Source organism: Callithrix jacchus, chromosome 4, assembly GCF_049354715.1.
Source record: "Callithrix jacchus isolate 240 chromosome 4, calJac240_pri, whole genome shotgun sequence".
Lineage (NCBI taxonomy): Eukaryota > Metazoa > Chordata > Mammalia > Primates > Cebidae > Callithrix > Callithrix jacchus.
The window spans coordinates 38300461-38317750 of NC_133505.1; the positions used below are offsets into that span (position 1 = coordinate 38300461).

The following is a 17290-nucleotide window of genomic DNA, read 5'->3' on the forward strand; positions in this document are numbered from 1 at the left end:
TTCAGGAATCAGGGTTCAGGATTCAGGAGTAAAGAATCCCAATATTTAGAAGATCTCCTGGTCTCTCAAAGCCTTGCTCATTTGACCAGGCCTAAGAGCCTCACATATTTTGCTTTGAGGATCCAAGATTAGAATTTGACTGTCTCTGGGACATTTCATGTTATAGAAAGCCCAGCAGGTGTAGACAAAGGGTCTAGAGGGCACCAGCCACCCTTCCATGAAACTCTCTCCATTACTTACATTGACCACATCCTCAGAGATTTAGTGAAATGGCTATGTTGCCTCTGAGTGGAAGTGAGGGGAGGTCACTGGGTAGTCAGAGATTTTGAATCCCTGTGTTCTTTCCCTTCATCTCACTTGTGGAAGCCCATGAAAAAAAGACACAAATGTCAGAGGTGAATCCAGTCCCGTGGATCCATTGTTGTCAGGGAACTGAAGCCAAGTGGCCCAACAGTAATGAAGTCTATGAGGTTTTGGTCTCCTCAAAGCTCTCCTCCATTAGGAGCTTCCTCTCACTGTCATCAGGGACCACAGGAATTGGACATGGAATTCTTTGTCATGTCTGATGAGGAGTTGGAGAGGTCCCAGAGTATATAGACCTTGATCAAATTGGAGCCAGAGTGGAGTCAGGCAAAACTCTGCACTGACTCAGAGGCACCAAGTATGAAATAAAGTCTCCATTCAGAGCTTCCACCAGGGCATCAAGCTCAGTAGCAATTCCTTTCTGCTGTTGCTATATTTGCCCTGTGACAACTGGTACTTGAAGTAAAGAGAAATAGTTATGTGTGCAGGAAAGCACATGCAATGAGAAAACTGGGACATGATTTGTTAGGCAGGAGGGACTCTTTTCTCTTTCATGGTAGATATGGTACTCTGTCATCTATGCCCTGATGTCTCAAGCACAGAAGGTAAATTTCTTGCTCTTAGTTGAGTGGCCAACATTGGGAGCTGAAATTTAGGGAATCAGTGGCAGCCTCTCTCCCTCCATCCCCCATCTCAGTAAATCTAAGGCAAGGGCTTAGGGCTTTTGCACTTTATTTTCACCATGCATTTTCCTTATCTGGTTAAGAAAATAACAAAATGGTTGGGATTACATCTGTAATCCCAGCATTTCAGAAGGCTAAGATGGGAGGATCACCTGAGGTCAGGAGTCCAAGACCAGCCTGGCCAACATGGAAAAACCCCATCTCGACTAAAAGTACAAAAATTAGCCAGGCATAGTGGCATACACCTGTAGTCCCAGCTACTCAGGAGGCTGAGGCATGAGGATCACTTGAACCTGGAAGGTGGAGGTTACAGTCAGCTGAGATTGTATTGCTATACTCCAGCCTGTGTGATAGAGTGAGACCTTGTCTCAAGAAAAAAAAAGAAAGAAAGAGAAAGAAAAAGAAAGAAAGAAAGAAAGAAGAAAGAAAGAAAGAAAGAAAGAAAGAAAGAAAGAAAGAAAGAAAGAAAGAACATATCCAAAGGTATAAAAATGAAGAGTTGCAATTCTGCAATTCTAGTGGCACCCAGAGTACTGGACTAGACCAAGGGTGCCATGTGCTTGTCACTGCCCCACCACTCAATGGCTGTGACCTCAGGAGAATGTTTCCAAGTCCTGGTGTTTTTTAATTCATCTGTGAGTCATGGAGAAACACATCCATTCTACTGAGAGTAAATGAGAACACATCTCATCCTTACTGAGATGCAGTGAGTGTCTCTCCAGTACCAAGGGGTAAATGCAGAGAGAAACATGGAAGCGATGTCATTAGCTTTTAGGATTTTAAGAAGCATGACCCTTAAAAGCAGGTAGAAAATATATAATACTTACAAAGCCCTGAGTAAAAATCCCCTTTTACTTTAGTAATGATGACAAAACAATTATTTCTCCTAATTTCTAGAAAACTAGGGGGAAAACTTGCTCTTCAGCATCTTAAGAAACTTAAATACAGCTTATGATTATATATAAGATTGGAACCACAAGCTTCATTCTGAGGAATCTGAAAAGAAATGGGGACATCTCCACTTTTTTGAGTGGCAACCATGGGACCCAAAGTGGCTTGGAAATGATCTTTTATCATCTATGCTTGTCAATTTTTAATTGATTCACTAAATTCTTAGAAAACCCAGTAATTTATACCCTGGAAAAATTCCAGGTCCAGATACTAGGCAGGGTAATGTGGTTTAATTTGTTAGGGAAGCCATAACAAAGTACCACACACTGGGCGACTTAAACAACAGAAATTGCCAGACACAGTGGCTCATGCCTGTAATCCAAGCACTTTGGGAGGCTGATGTGAGTGAATCACAAGGTCAAGAGATTGAGATCATCTTGGCCAACATGGTGAAACCCCATCTCCACTAAAAATAAAAAAATGAGCTGAGTGTGGTGGTGCATGTTTGTAGTCCCAGCTACTCAGGAGACCGAGTCGGGAGACTCACTTGATCCTGGGAGGTGGAGGTTGCCTTGAGCCAAGATCATGCCATTGCACTCCAGCCTGGTTGACAAAACAAACAATTTAAAAAAACAGAAATTTACTGTATCACACTGTTACAGTTCTGGAGGCTGGAAGTCCAAGATAATGGTGTTGGCAGTACACATTTCTTCTGAGGCCTGTAGATGTCTTCTCCCTAGGTCTTCACATGGTCATTCCTCTGTATCTGTCTGTTTCCTAGTTTTCTCTTTTTATAAGGACACCAGCCACATTGAATTTGGGCCCACTCATATGACCTCATTTTACCTTAATGACCACCTTAAAGATCTCTCCAAATGCAGGCACCTTCTCAGTTACTGGGATTTAGGACATCAACATGTCAATTTGCAGGGATAGAATTTGGCCCATAACAATCTGGATTATTCTTCAGTTTGCATTTTCTAAAGAATAAAATGGAGTAAATCTCTTAGGCTTGACTCCGTCTCTTGACACTGTGAAATTTTGTTCTTGCAATGTGAACAAAAAAAAGGAGAGTCAAAGGTTGGTGTCACCAAGAATGTGAGCCCTCCCTGACTCTGGCTTCCCCAAGACCTAGTGCTGTGTCATTCCTGCAGGTCTTGCTCTATTCTAGTGATTCTGGCTCCAGCTTTTCAACGGGGAATAGGATTCTCTCCAAGGGGAAAAACTTCTGCTGTGCAGGCTTCTTTTCTTTATATTTGCAGAACAAAAAAAGTTGATGTAATAAAAAGAATGTATGTGTCAAATTTTTGTGATAATTATTTTTATATCCTTATCAATACCCCATATAGTGATGAATATGTTGGCTTCATTTTGGTGGAAGGGACATGACAATGGACCTTTTGAGCCAGGATTTCTCTAGGTCTTTTCATGGAATTCAGTCCCTGCCATGGTGGGTGAAGGGAGAGCTCTTGGTGTAGGGTTTAGTCTTTACAACGAACAATGCTGTTTGGGCAGCAGATTTAGCTCTGCAAGCTTGAAAGTTATGCAGGAGTGTGATCCTCCTCCCCTTTCAAAAGATCAAGGTAGAGCAGGTTCTTGTTCATGGTGCAGTGAGTGAGAGAAGGGAAAGTGACAAACAGCATTCTTTCACCACTTTGTGGCATGCACACATCCAAGTCTCTGGTGTTTTAAAGAATTGAAACTGAGGCCTAGATCCACTTATCTGTAAGGCAGAACTGTGGAGGAGGGAAGCATATCATCTCCACCACTGGAGAGATCCCTGAAGAGAGATTTGTGAGTCCCCATTTAACCAAAAATGACACAAAATTCCATCAAAATAAAGTGGCTGTAGATGATTATTTAGAGCTTCAACTCCACACCTACTTCCTAAGACATGGTCCTTCCCCAGGATACTATATGTTAGGAACAAATAGTTCCTCTTAAAAGGATTTACCTTTTTGTTCCCTGTTCTCCAAAGCAAGTTCCTTATCCTGGAACCTCCTCATCTCTCACCTTCATCACCTGCTTGGTCAACAACTCTTCCCACCAGTCCAATCTGTAGAAAAATATGCCTCTCCACTTACTTTCATGTTCCTGACCCTGTGAGTAATCTTTCCTTCCTTTACCATCTCTGGACATGCCTGGACATGCTTAAACATCTTTCTCTTCACCACTTTTGTAACTGATCTGTACCTCCCTTATTTGAAAATTGCTAAACAATATCCAATCAAGGTCAACTTAGATTGTGCAGTCCAATCCCAGCCAATGGGAAAGGCCACAGAAGTGGTGACTTCATTAGGGATAAAAAAACCCTGCTGTCCTTTGTTCAGTGTGCACTCTACGCAGCCAAGAGTGTGAGTGGCACCATTCTGCAGAAGTAAATTTGCCTTGCTGAGAAATCTTCATTTAAGTGCTTATTTTCTTTGCAACTCTGAGCAATTGTTTCCAACATATAAAATCACAGGACTTTGACTTGAGCAGTAAGGAATGATGGTGTTATTTCTTTCTGACAGATGGGATGTTTTAGGTTGCATGTATTTTCCAAAGATGGTTGCAAAAATATCTTTCATCACACTTGGTTTTTTTAGTTTGACCCACCACTCCCTCATCAAAAGGTAAGGTCTCTCCACCCCCTTAAACATGAGTAGATCTGATATCTGCATTAGCCAACAAAATATGGCAGAAGCCTGGTTGTGTCAGTTCTGGACACTGGTATTAACCATCTTAGCTGCATCTGTTTCTCTTCACTTCAATCCCTGAACCATGTAAAACTCCCAGGCCATCATCTGAGTCCAGCCTACACATAGACCCCTAAGGGAGATCATAAAAAATTCTTAGTTATTACTTTCATGAATATTTTTTTCTATCCTTCCAATTTCAACTTCTGTGTGTCCTTAGAGTCACAGTGAGTATCTTGTAGTGAGGATATGGTTAGATTCTTTTTATTCTATCCATTGTGATAACCTCTGAGTTCTGATTGGGGAGTTTAATCATTTTACATTTAAAGTAATTACTGATAAGGCAGGACTTATTTCTGTAATTGTGATGTTGGTTTTATGCATGTCTTGTAGCTCTTTCATCCCTCATGTCCTTAGTTCCAACCTTCCTTTGTGTTTAGTCAATTTTTTTCTAGTGGCATGTTTTTATTGCCTTCTCATTTTCTTTTGTGTATCATTTATGTATATTTTCTTTGCCATTACTATGATATTGTATATAACAATACAGTTATAACAGTCTTGAGTTGAAATTAACATGAAAACTCTGCTTTTTTTACATCTTTTTCCACCTCTCATTTTACATTACTGATGCCACAAATTACACCTCAGCAGGCTGGCAGGCTGGAAAGCCACAATGTTGCAGTCTTCAGTCTAAAATTTGTAAACCAGGTTGGCAGACTGGAAACCTAAACTGTAGTTGCTGCTATCACCTTGAGGCAGAATATTTTCTTTTCTGGGAAGACTCACATTCTGCCCAGGCCTTCAGCTGATTCAGAAAGTATCACCCACATTTTTTTAGGGTGATTTCCTTTTTATAAAGTCAACTCACATCAGATTTTAATCACAATGGCAAAACGCCATCATTGCAACATATAAATTTAGTGTTTGATTAAATAACTAGGCACTATGGTTTAGTAAAATTAACACATTAAGAGCCATTATCCCAGTCCAGGCTTGTGAACTTGGCATCCATTAATGTTTTCTTAAACCATAGTTAGTCTCCAAATAAAAACAACCATAAAGTCATATGTTTGCCAAAGATTATACAACTATCTTGCATTCAACTAAAAGCAAACTGAGCCTTTCCTCAGAAAAAGATTCAAACTGAATGCATAATATGCACTCTTCTCTTTGATATACTGTAACCTAAATACTATGTTTAATAAAAGGTAAACCATCATTAATAAAATGGAACTCTTGTTATCACATTTTATGTTTTGTTACAAGATGATAAGGAAAATATGAAAACAAAGATATTTCTTTAATACATGTATGGATACATACACACAGACATAAATATCATTATATAAACATTAGAAACGGAGGATCCAAGATGGCAAAATAGGAACAGCTCCATAGTGCAGTTCCCAGCAAGAACAACACAGAGGGTGAGTGCCCACTGCATTTCCAGAAGAATTTTCATATCCCACAGACCAGGAGATTCCCAGGCCGAAAAGTGCCACAAGTTTTCAGCATGGTGGTTTCAGCCAGTGCTGGGTTGGCACACAGAAACACACAAATCTGGGCAGCCATTCCACCTGGTGCCTGGAATGCCTGGGAGACCGAGCCACCAATTCAACTGAAAGGGAGTGGGCAGAGACAAGGAGTCAGGTAATCTGGCTCAGCGGGTAACACTCCCACAAAACAAGCAATCTGAAATGGTCTGGATTGGGAGTTGCACAGCAAGTGCAGCTGGAGCTGGGACAGTCCAGCTCAGTTGGGGGAAGGGTGACCACCACTACCTAGGCAGTCTGCCACTACCAAGGCGGTTCACACAGCAGCTGGGCAGAGCCTGCAGCATCTCAGCAGTGCCTCTCCTGGCAGACTGTGACTAGACTACTCTGTGCAGGGCAGGGCATCTATGAAAAAAGGCAGCAGCATGAAAGAAACTTATAAATAAAGCTGAACTTCCTAGGACAGAAGCACCTGGGAAAAGAGGTGGTTATGAGTTCTGCTGCAGCAGACTTAAAAGTACCTGTCCAGCATCTCTTCACTGAACAATGGAGCTCCCATCACAGCACTTGAGCTCCTATAAGGGACAGACTGCCTCCTCAAGCAGCTCCCTGACCCCCATATTCTCAAAGAGACATGTCATAAAGGAGAGCTCAGGCTGACATCTGGCAGGTACCCTTCTGGGATGAAGCTAATAGAAGAAGAAACTGGCAGCAACCCTTACTGTTCTGCAGCCCTTGTGGGTTATCCCCAGGCAAGCAGTGTCTGGAGTGGACCTCCAGCAGTCCTTCAACAAAGGGTCCTGACTGTTAGAAGGAAAACTAAAAAACAGAAAGAAATAACTTCATCATCAACGAAAAGAACATCCACTCAGAGACCCCATCTGAAAGTCACCAACTACAAAGACCACAGAGAGATAAAGCCTCTAAGATGGAAGGTGCCATAATCACTGCCCAGAGAGAAGGAGGTTAGCAGTGTGAGGAGCTGCTATGGTGCTGAGTTCCCTGGCAAAGCTGGCTCAGCTGAGGCGGTTGCAGCCATGAAGGTGGGGAAGTGGTGTTAAGGATCAAGTATACTGTTTAAAAAAAAAAACTGAAGCATGAGGAAGGTGGGTGCCACATCTTTGTGGGCTTCATGCTGTGGGCTGCTGAATGAAGTCATGGGAACTGGAGCTGTCAGGGGCCAGCAGTCAGGATTTGCAGGAGCCACTGGTCCATTCAGAGTTACACCAAACTCTGATTTTTCCACCCACTAGCAGCTATGGAAGGGCCCAACATAGTTTGCAAAGCCTGTGGACTTTCATTTTCAGTCTTTAGAAAGAAGGTACAATGTGAAATCACTTCAGCAAACACAGATGATGATGATGACGACGATGAGGATGATGATGAAGAAGAAGAAAATGCAGATGATCGGACCCCTGGGCTCTCCAAAGAGAGAGTGAGAGCTTCACTGTCTGACTTGTCAAGCCTTGATGATGTGGAAGGGATGAGCGTGCACCAGCTGAAGGAAATTCTCACTCAGAATTTTGTCAATATTCTGGCTGTTGTGAAAAATGGGAACTGGTAGAGAAAATAAACTGGTTATACAAAGAGAATGAAGAAAACCAAAAGTCCTATGGCGAATGGCTCCAGCTACAAGATGAGGAAGACGACAGCCTGTGTTGCATCTGCATGGATGGCGTCATTGACTGTGTCCTGCTGGAGTGTGGGCACATGGTTACCTGCACCAAGTGCAGCAAGCGCACGAGTGAGTGTCCCATCTGCCAGCAGTATGTGGTGCGAGCTGTGCACGTGTTCAAGTCCTAAAACTGAGGCTCCCCTCTACAGGACAGTCACCCCAAACTTGACCCCAAACATTTCAATGCACTGAAGGAACTAGAAAGTTACTGTTCAAAGGCTGAAACTATTTTTTAAAATTATTTTCACTACTAAGTGGGGACAGAAAGATCCAAGATCCATACTGAGTTGCGAAAACCTTGGGCCATGCTGTGAGCCTGTCTGCCTGTGGACACATGAGCTTCCCAGGCTCAGTTGGACTTTATCATACATCCCATGAACACTTATTGAAGTCAGCCTGTTTGTGCCATGTGGGCATCAGCCACTGCTGTCTTTGTAGAACAGTTATCCTGTTCTCTTATTTCCCCTTCATCCTATTTTTAACTTAAACTGCTCAGGTGTTTGAAACTTCTGTCATCTTTGGATGAGTTAAGTGACCACAAGTGACCGATGTGGAACATGCTGAGCAGGGGCTCCTCTGAATGTTCACTTTATTAGTCATGTATATTTTAAATGCTAACATTTGATGAATGCAAGTTTCCACATTGTTGCTGTTTCTGCATTTAAACATAATTGGGAACAACTGACATTCTATAGTTTACTGCCGTGGCCTTAGACTACACATGTCCATTTTTGTTCAGGTATAGCTTTTTATAGCAAGGGCTGCATCTAGCATCTTTTATTAAAAGTGTGTGTGCTAAATTCTTAATTAATGTGTAATCAGTTTACACTGTTTTGTATAGTGAAGGTGTATTTTCAGTGCTACCACTAGCTGATTTTAACTTTAGGAATAAAATTACTTTTAAAAGCAAAAAAAAAAAAAAACCACTAAGACAGGAAGAATCCAGTGCAAAAAAGATGAAATCACTAAAATCCAGGGTGCCTCTCCTCCTCCAAAGGATCAAAACTCACCAGCTAGATATCAAACATGGATGGAGAATGAATCTGATAAATTGATGGAAAGAAGCTTCAGAAGATGGGTAATAACAAACTTCTCAGAGCTAAAAGAACTAACTAAATGTTCTAACTAAATGCAAAGAAACTAACAACCTAGAAGAAAGATTCGATGAGATGCTAACTAGAATAAACAGCTTAGAGAATATAAATGACTTGATGGAGCTGAAAAACACAGCATGAGAACTTCATGAAGCATACCCAAGTTTTACTAGCTGAATTGACCAAGCAGAAGAAAAGATATCATAGATTGAAGATTAATTCAATGAAATAAAACAAAAAGGCAAGAATAGAGAAAAAAGAGTGAAAAGAAATGAACAAAGCCTCCAAGAAATATGGGATTATGTGAAAAGACCTAATCTACATTTGCTAGGTATACCTGAATGTGACAGAGAGAATAAATCCAAACTGGAAAACACTCTTCAGGATATTATCCAGGAGAACTTCCTCAACCTAGCAAGCCAGTCCACTATTCAAGTCCAGGAAATACAGAGAACACCACAAAGATATTCCTCAAGAAGAGGAACCCCAAGGCACATAATTGTCAGATTCACCAGGGTTGAAATGAAGGAGAAAATGCTAAGGGCAGCCAGAGAGAAAGGTCAGGTTACCCACAAAGGGAAGCCCATCAGACTCACAGCAGATCTCTCAGCAGAAATCCTACAAGCCAGAAGAGAGTGGGGGGCCAATATTCAACATCCTTAAAGAAAAGAACTTTCAGCACAGAATTTCATATCCAGACAAACTAAGATTTATAAGTGAAGGAGAAAGAAAATCCTTTATGGACAAGCAATTGCTGAGAGACTTTGTTACCACCAGGTCTGAGTTACAAGAGCTCCTGAAAGAAACACTAAACAAAGAGAGGAACAACCAGTACCAGTCACTCCAAAAATGTACCAAATTGTAAAGACCACTGACACAATGAAAAAAAAATTCATCAACTAATGGGCAAAACAACCAGCTAGCATCAAAATGGCAGGATCAAATTCACACATAATAACATTAACCTTAAATGTAAATGGGCTAAATGCCCCAATCAAAAGACACAGACTGAAAAATTGGATAAAAAGTCAAGACCCATCAATGTGCTGTATTCAGGAAACCCATCTCACATGCAAGGACACACATAGGCTCAAAATAAAGGGATGGAGGAATATTTATCAAGCAAAAGGAGAGCAAAAAAAAAAAAAAAAAAGCAGGAGTTGCAATCCTACTCTCTGACAAAATGGAATTTAAACCAACAAAGGTCAAAAGAGACAAAGAAGGGCAATACATAATGGTAAAACAATCAATACATCAAGAAGAAATAATAATCCTAAAAATATAGGCACTCAATACAGGAGCACCCAGGTACATAAAGCAAGTTATTAATGACCTACAATGAGACTTAGACTCCCACACAATAATAGTGGCAGACTTTAACACTACACTGTCAATATTAGACAGATCAACAAGACAGAAAATTAACAAGAATATCCAGGACTTGAACTCAGACCTGGACTAAGTGGACCTAATAGACATTTACAGAAATCTCCACCCCAAATCCACAGAATATGCATTCTTCTCAGCACCACATCGCACCTACTTGAAAACTGACCACATAATTGAAAGTAAATCACTCCTCAGCAAATGCAAAAGAAAGGAAATCATAACAAACAGTCTCTCAGACCACATGGCAATCAAATTAGAACTCGGAATTAAGAAAGTACCTCAGAATTGCACAGCTTCATGGAAACTGAACAACTGGCTCCTGAATGTCGACTGGATAAACAATGAAATGAAGGCAGAAATAAAGATGTTCTTTGAAACTAATGATAATGAAGACACAACATACCAGAATCTCTGGAACACATTTAAAGCAGTGTCTAGAGGGAAATTTATAGCAATAAATGCCCACATGAGAAGTGCGGAAAGATCTAAAATTGACACCCTATCATCAAAATGGAAAGAGCTAGAGGAGCAAGATCAATAAAACTCAAAAGCCAACAGAAGACAAGAAAAAACTAAGATCAGAGCAGAACTGAAGGAGATAGAGACACACACAAAAAAAAACCTTCAAAAAATCAATAAATGCAGGAGCTGGTTTTTTTGAAAAGGTCAATAAAATACACAGACCACTAGCCAGATTAATAAAAAAGAAAAGGGAGAAGAATCAAATAGATGCAATAAAAAACAATAAAGGGGATATCACCACTGATTCCTGAGAAATACAAACTACAATCTACTACAAACAACTCTATGCACGTAAACCAGTAAACCTGGAAGAAATGGATAAATTCCTGGACACAAGTAAGTGTCCAGGAATTAAACCAGGAAGAAGTTGAAACCTTGAATAGATCAATTACAGAGCTGAAGTTGAGGCAGCAATGGCCTATCAAATAAAAAATGTCCAGGTTGAGATGGGTTCACAGCTGAATTCTACCAAACATACAAAGAGGAGCTGGTATCATTCCTTATGAAACTCTTCCAAACAATCCAAAAGAGGGAATCCTTTTCAAATCATTTTATGAGACCAACATCATCCTGATACCAAAACCTGGCAGAGACTCAACAAAAAGGAAAACTTCAGGCCAATATCCATGATGAACATAGATGCAAAAATCTTCAATAAAATACTAGCAAACTGAGTGCTACAGCACATCAAAAGCTTATTCATCGTGATCAAGTAGGCTTCATTCTGGGGATGCAAGGGAGGTTCAACATATGCAAGTCTATAAACGTAGTCCACCACATAAACAGAACCAAAGGCAAAAACCTCATGATTATCTCAATAAATGCAGAGAAGGCCTTCGACAAAATTCAACAGTGCTTTATGCTAAAAACTCTCAATAATCTAGGTATTGATGGAATGTATCTGAAAATAACAAAAGCTATTTATGACAAACCCACAGCCAATATCATACTGAATGGACAAAAACTGGAAGTATTCTCTTTGAAATCTGGCACCAGACAAGGATGCCCTCTCTCACTCCTATTCAAGGTAGTATTGGAAGTTCTAGCGAGAACAATTAGGCAAGAAAAAGAAATAAAGCATATTCAATTAGGAAAAGAGGAAGTCAAATTAACTCTATTTGCAGATGACATAACTGTATATTTAGAAGAATCTATCATCTCAGCCCAAAATCTCCTTAAACTGATAAGCAACTTCAACAAAGTCTCAGGATACAAAATCAATGTGCAAAAATCACAAGCATTTCTATACACTAATAACAGAATAACAAAGAGCCAAATCATGAGCAAACTCCCATTCACAACTGCTACAAAGAGAATAAAATACCTAGGAATACAACTAACAAAGGATGTAAAGGACCTCTTCAAGGAGAACTACAAACCACTGCTCAACGAAATAAGAGAGGACACAAACAGATGGAAAAACATTCCATGCTCATGGTTAGAAAGAATCAATATTGTGAAAATGGCCATACTGCCCAAAGTAATTTATACATTCAATGCTATTCCCATCAAGCTACCATGACCTTCTTCACAGAACTGGAAAAAACCACCTTAAACTTCATATGGAACCAAAATGGAGCCTGCATAGACAAGGAAATCCTAAGCAAAGAAAACAAAGCCAGAGGCATCATGCTACCTGATTTCAAACTATACTACAAGGCTACAGTAATCAAAACAGCAGGGTACTGGTATCAAAACAGAGATATAGACCAATGGAACAGAACAAAGGCTCTTGAGGCAACGCTGCACATCTACAACCATCTGATCTTTGACAAACTTGGCAAAAACAGGCAATGGGAAAAGGACTTCCAATTTAATAAATTGTGTTGGGGAAACTGGCTAGCAGTGTGCAGAAAGCAGAAACTGGACCAGTTCCTGACACCTTGCACTAAAATTAACTCCAGATGGATTAAAGACTTAAACATAAGATCTAACACCATGAAAACCTTAGAAGAAAATTTAGGCAAAACTATTCAGGACATAGGCATAGGCAAGGACTTCATGACTAAAACACCAAAAGCATTGGCAACAAAAGCCAAAAAGAGAAATGGGACCTAACTAAATTCCACAGCTTCTGTAAAGCAAAAGAAACAAACACTAGGGTGAACCAGCAACCAACAGAATGGGAAAAACTTTTTGCAATCTACCCATCTGACAAAGAGCTACTATCCAGAATCTACAAAAAAAAAAAAATACAAAAACAGATTTATGAGAAAAAAACAAACAAATCCATTCAAAAGTGGGAGAAGGATATGAACAGACACTTTTCAAAGGAAGATATATATGAGGCCAACAAACATGAAAAAATGTTCATCATCACTGATTATTAGAGAAATGTAAATCAAAACCACATTGAGATCCCACCTCATGCCAGTCAGAATGGCGATCATTAAAAAAATCTGGAGACAACAGATGCTGGAAAGGATGTGAAGAAACAGGAACACTTTTACGCTGTTGCTGGGAGTGTAAACTAATTCAACTATTGTGGAAGACAGTGTGGTGCTTCCTCAAGGACCTAGAAATAGAAATTTCATTTGACCCAGCAATCCCATTACTGGGTATATACCCAAAGGATTATAAATTCTATTATAAAGACACATGCACACATATGTTCATAGTGGCACTGTTTACAATAGCAAAGACCTGAAACCAACCCAAATGCCCATCGATGATAGACTGAACAAGGAAAATGTGGCACATATACACCATGGAATACTATGTAGCCATAAAAAATGATGAGTTTGTGTCCTCTGTAGGGACATGGATGAATCTGGAAACCACCATTCTCAGCAAACTGACACAAGAACTGAAAATCAAACACCACATGTTCTCACTCATAGGCAGTGTTAAAAAATGAGAACACATGGACACAGGGAGGGGAGCATCACACACTGGGGTCTGTTAGTGGGGCCAAGGGAGGAACAGTGGGGGGTGGGGAAATTTGGGAGGGATAACATGGGGAGAAATGCCAGATGTAGGTGACAGGGGGATAGAAGCAGCAAAGCACATTGCCATGTGTGTACCTATGCAACAATCCTGCATGATCTGCACATGTACCCCAGAACCAAAAGTACAATAAAAAAATTTAAAGTAATTAAATGTGTTCATTAGAAATAAATATGAATGTAAATAACAAAAAAAATTAGAAAGTAATACTCATAACATTTACCATCTTTATTCCTGTAACCGGTCACATGACTACAGCTGGTTACTTATTTATTTATTTACTTATTTATTTAGAATAGCTTGTTGTTCTGTTGCCCAGTGCAGTGGCATTACCTTGGCTCACTGCAACCTCCACATCCTGGGCACAAGAGATCCTCCTACCTCAACCTCCTAAGTAGCTGGGACTACAAGAACACTATCATGCCTGACTAATTTTTTGTATTTATTTTCAGTAGTTTCTGCATGTTGCCCAGGTTGGCATCACATTCCTAGACTTAAGCAATCCACTCACCTCAGCTTCTGAAGTGCTGAGATTACAGGCATGAGCCACCATGCTGGCCACAGCTAGTATTTTTAAATACTTTTTTTTTTTTAACTGACCATCCTATATTCCCATTGTCTTCAGTAAGTCCCTCAGCTGATCAGGTTTTTTTTTTTTTGCTGTTTGGGTGACTCAAACCTTCATTCCTGAAGGGTATGGTTCATTAGTACTCCTACCTGACTTGGGCTGTTGTAGTTTATACTGACTTTAATTATAGGGCAGAGTACTAGGAAGAGATGCTCTAAGAGATCTTCTGTGTTCCAGACATAGTCTTACTTACTGCCACTGTGTAGTAGCAGACCAATTTCCCCCGATGACCAAAACATTCACCCAGACAGTGCAGTAATTCCTTCCTTTGTTTGCTGATTCAGAATCATAAGGAACTGAAGGGGCTGGGTGGCTCTCTTAGCTTCCAGCTCAATGGAATAATTTCTGTGTCTCCTGAGGGAGCATTCCTCCTTTTGGCAAGCCTCTAGATTCTGGTCCTGTTCCTCCTGACTGGGAAGGACCTCCCAACCAGGGTCTCCAGCACTTCCTACAGGTGTGTTCAGGCTGGCAACAGGTCTGTACTTTTCTGGAACAGATCTCTCAGAGGAAGAAGCAGACTGCCATCTTTGCTTTATGTAGCCTTCGCTGGTGATACCTCCAGGTACTGGAAAATCTGAGGCAACTAGGACTAGAGAAGGCCCCCAGCAAACTGCAGCAGCCCTACAGAAAAGAGGCCAGACTGTTAAAAGAGAGAATGAAAGAAGAAAAAAACAAAACCCATTCAAAGGTCAACAACTTCAAAGATTGAAGGTAGATAAGCCCACAAAGTTGATAAGGAATCAGCAAAGGAATGTTGAAAACTCAAAAACCCAGCAAGGGTTTGGAACCAGGCTAAGGTTGAGATGGCTGAAACAACAGAAGTAGAATTCAGAATATGGAAAACAACGAAGTTTATTGTGCTAAAGGAGTGCAATGTTATCCAATGCGAGGAAGCTAAAAATCATTATGAAACATTGCAGGAGCTGACAGATGAAAGAACCAGCATAAAGAAGAACATGAACAATCTGACAGAGCTGGAAAACACACTATGGGAATTTCATAATGCACTCACAAGTATTAATAGCAGTATAGAGCAAGTGGAGGAAAGAATCTCAGCACTTGAACACTGGCTTTCTGAAATAAGACAGAAAGCCAAGAATAGAGAAAAAAGGAGGAAAAGGAATGAATAAAATTTCTAAAACACATGGGATTATGTAATGAAACCAAACCTAAGAAAAATTGGTGTATCTGAAAAAGATGGGAAGAATAGAACCAATTTGGAAAACGTTTTAGGATGACATCAATGAGAACGTCCCCAACATAGCTAGACAGGCCAACATTCAAATTCAGAAATGCAGAGCACCCCATAAGTTACTCCATGAGAAGATCATCTCCAAGACACATATTCATCAGATTCTCCAAGGTTGAAATGAAAGAAAAAATGTCAAGGACATCCGGAGAGAAAGGCCAGATCACCTATAAAGGGAAGCCCATCAGACTAACAGTTGATTCCTCAGTAGAAATCCTACAAGCAGGAGAGACTGAGGACCAATATGCAACATTATTAAAGAAAAGAATTTCCAACCCAGAATTTGATATCCAGTGAAACTAAGCTTCATAAGCAAAGGAGAAGGGTCAGTTGGCTGGTGCCTCGGTTGGGAGTTGGACATGGGGTGAAGTAGCATCTGGTTTACGGCCACCCTGGAAATTTCTCTCATGCAGGCCTGTGAAAACCTGAGGAAAAAAGGGGCTAGCATTAACAGAAGACAAACTATTATGATGGGAGTGATAATAGGGGTTAGCCGGGTTAGCATAGGGGATTGCCACCAGTTAGAAGGCAAGACTGATGCATTCTGCTTCTTGCGGAGGTCCTCTTGGAGGCAATAGAGAGTGATGACATTTTCTTCTACAAGGCCTGTTTCATTGATGTAATAGCAGCACTGCTCCTGAAGAAACAGACAGGTACCTCCCTTTTCTGCTGTCAGCAGGTCAAGCGCCCATCAGTTCTGGAGAGTTACCTGGGCCAGTGACGTGATTTGTTGCTGGAGGGAGGCCACCATGTCTGCTGTCTCCCAGCAGGTGGGGAAGGCTTCAATCCAACCTGAAAAAGTATCTACAAAAGTTAGGAGGTAGCGGAGCTTTTTGTGAGTGGGCATATGAGTGAAGTCAATTTGCTTGTCCTGGGTCGGTAGGTTGCCCCTCATTTGGTGAGTAGGAAACTGTGGCCTTAAGTCTCCCTGAGGTGAGACCTTAGAGCAAGTAATACATGCCTTGTGTACCTGCTCAATTGTTTGTTGCAGACCTGGTGAGAAAAAGAGTGGCTGTACAAAGTAGTGTAACGCCTGAGGCCCTATATGTAAGAATTGGTGGATTTCAGCAATAATTTTAGGGGCCTGTTCCTGGGGAAGGGCGATTCTGTTATTTAGGAAAATCCAGGCCTGATTAGATTCTGTTCCCCTCTTTAGTATAAGGGCCTGTTTTTCTGATGGTGAGTATACAGGCTATGTGGCTGTGGTAAGGAAGAGAACAGGGGTAGGGGTCAACTTGGCATTAGTTAAAGATCTTGCTGCTGTGTCTGCCTGCAAATTGCCCCTGGAGATGGCATCATGCTGGGCTCAGTGTCCTCAGCAGTGTATGACTGCAACCTCTCTGGGCAATGATAAGGCCTGTAAAAGGTCTGTGTAGCATTGATTATGGGAGACCCTTTTGTGGTAAAGAATCCCTGCTCTCTCCAGAGGGCAGAGTGGCAACGGGTAATAAGAAAAGCATATTTTGAGTCAGTACAGATATTTGCTCACTTTCTCTGTGCTAGTGTGAAAGCTTGGGTTAGGGCAATGAGCTCTGCCTTTTGTGATGTGGTTCCATAATGGAGGCGATGTGCCTCGAGGGTGGCTGAATCTGTGACTACTGCATAGGCTGCCTTTCTCCTCCCATTAGCTGTTATTACTAAACTTCCATCCACATAGAAAGTAAGGTCTGGGTTAGGCAGGGGAAGGTCAATAGGCCCTCCCGAGGTTTGGCAAATGCATCCATTAGTTCAGGGCAGGA

At 40.9% G+C, this 17290-nt stretch overlaps 1 pseudogene across 1 annotated transcript in view; it reads left to right on the forward strand.

Moving 5' to 3' along the window:
* The window catches only part of LOC144582097 (E3 ubiquitin-protein ligase RNF34 pseudogene), a 40808-nt pseudogene extending 27191 nt beyond the window's left edge, over nucleotides 1-13617 (forward strand). The window contains exon 1 of the transcript XR_013533985.1: nucleotides 1-13617. This exon is cut by the window's left edge and continues 27191 nt beyond it. The product of XR_013533985.1 is annotated as an E3 ubiquitin-protein ligase RNF34 pseudogene (transcript).
* The last annotated feature ends 3673 nt before the right edge of the window (nucleotides 13618-17290 follow it).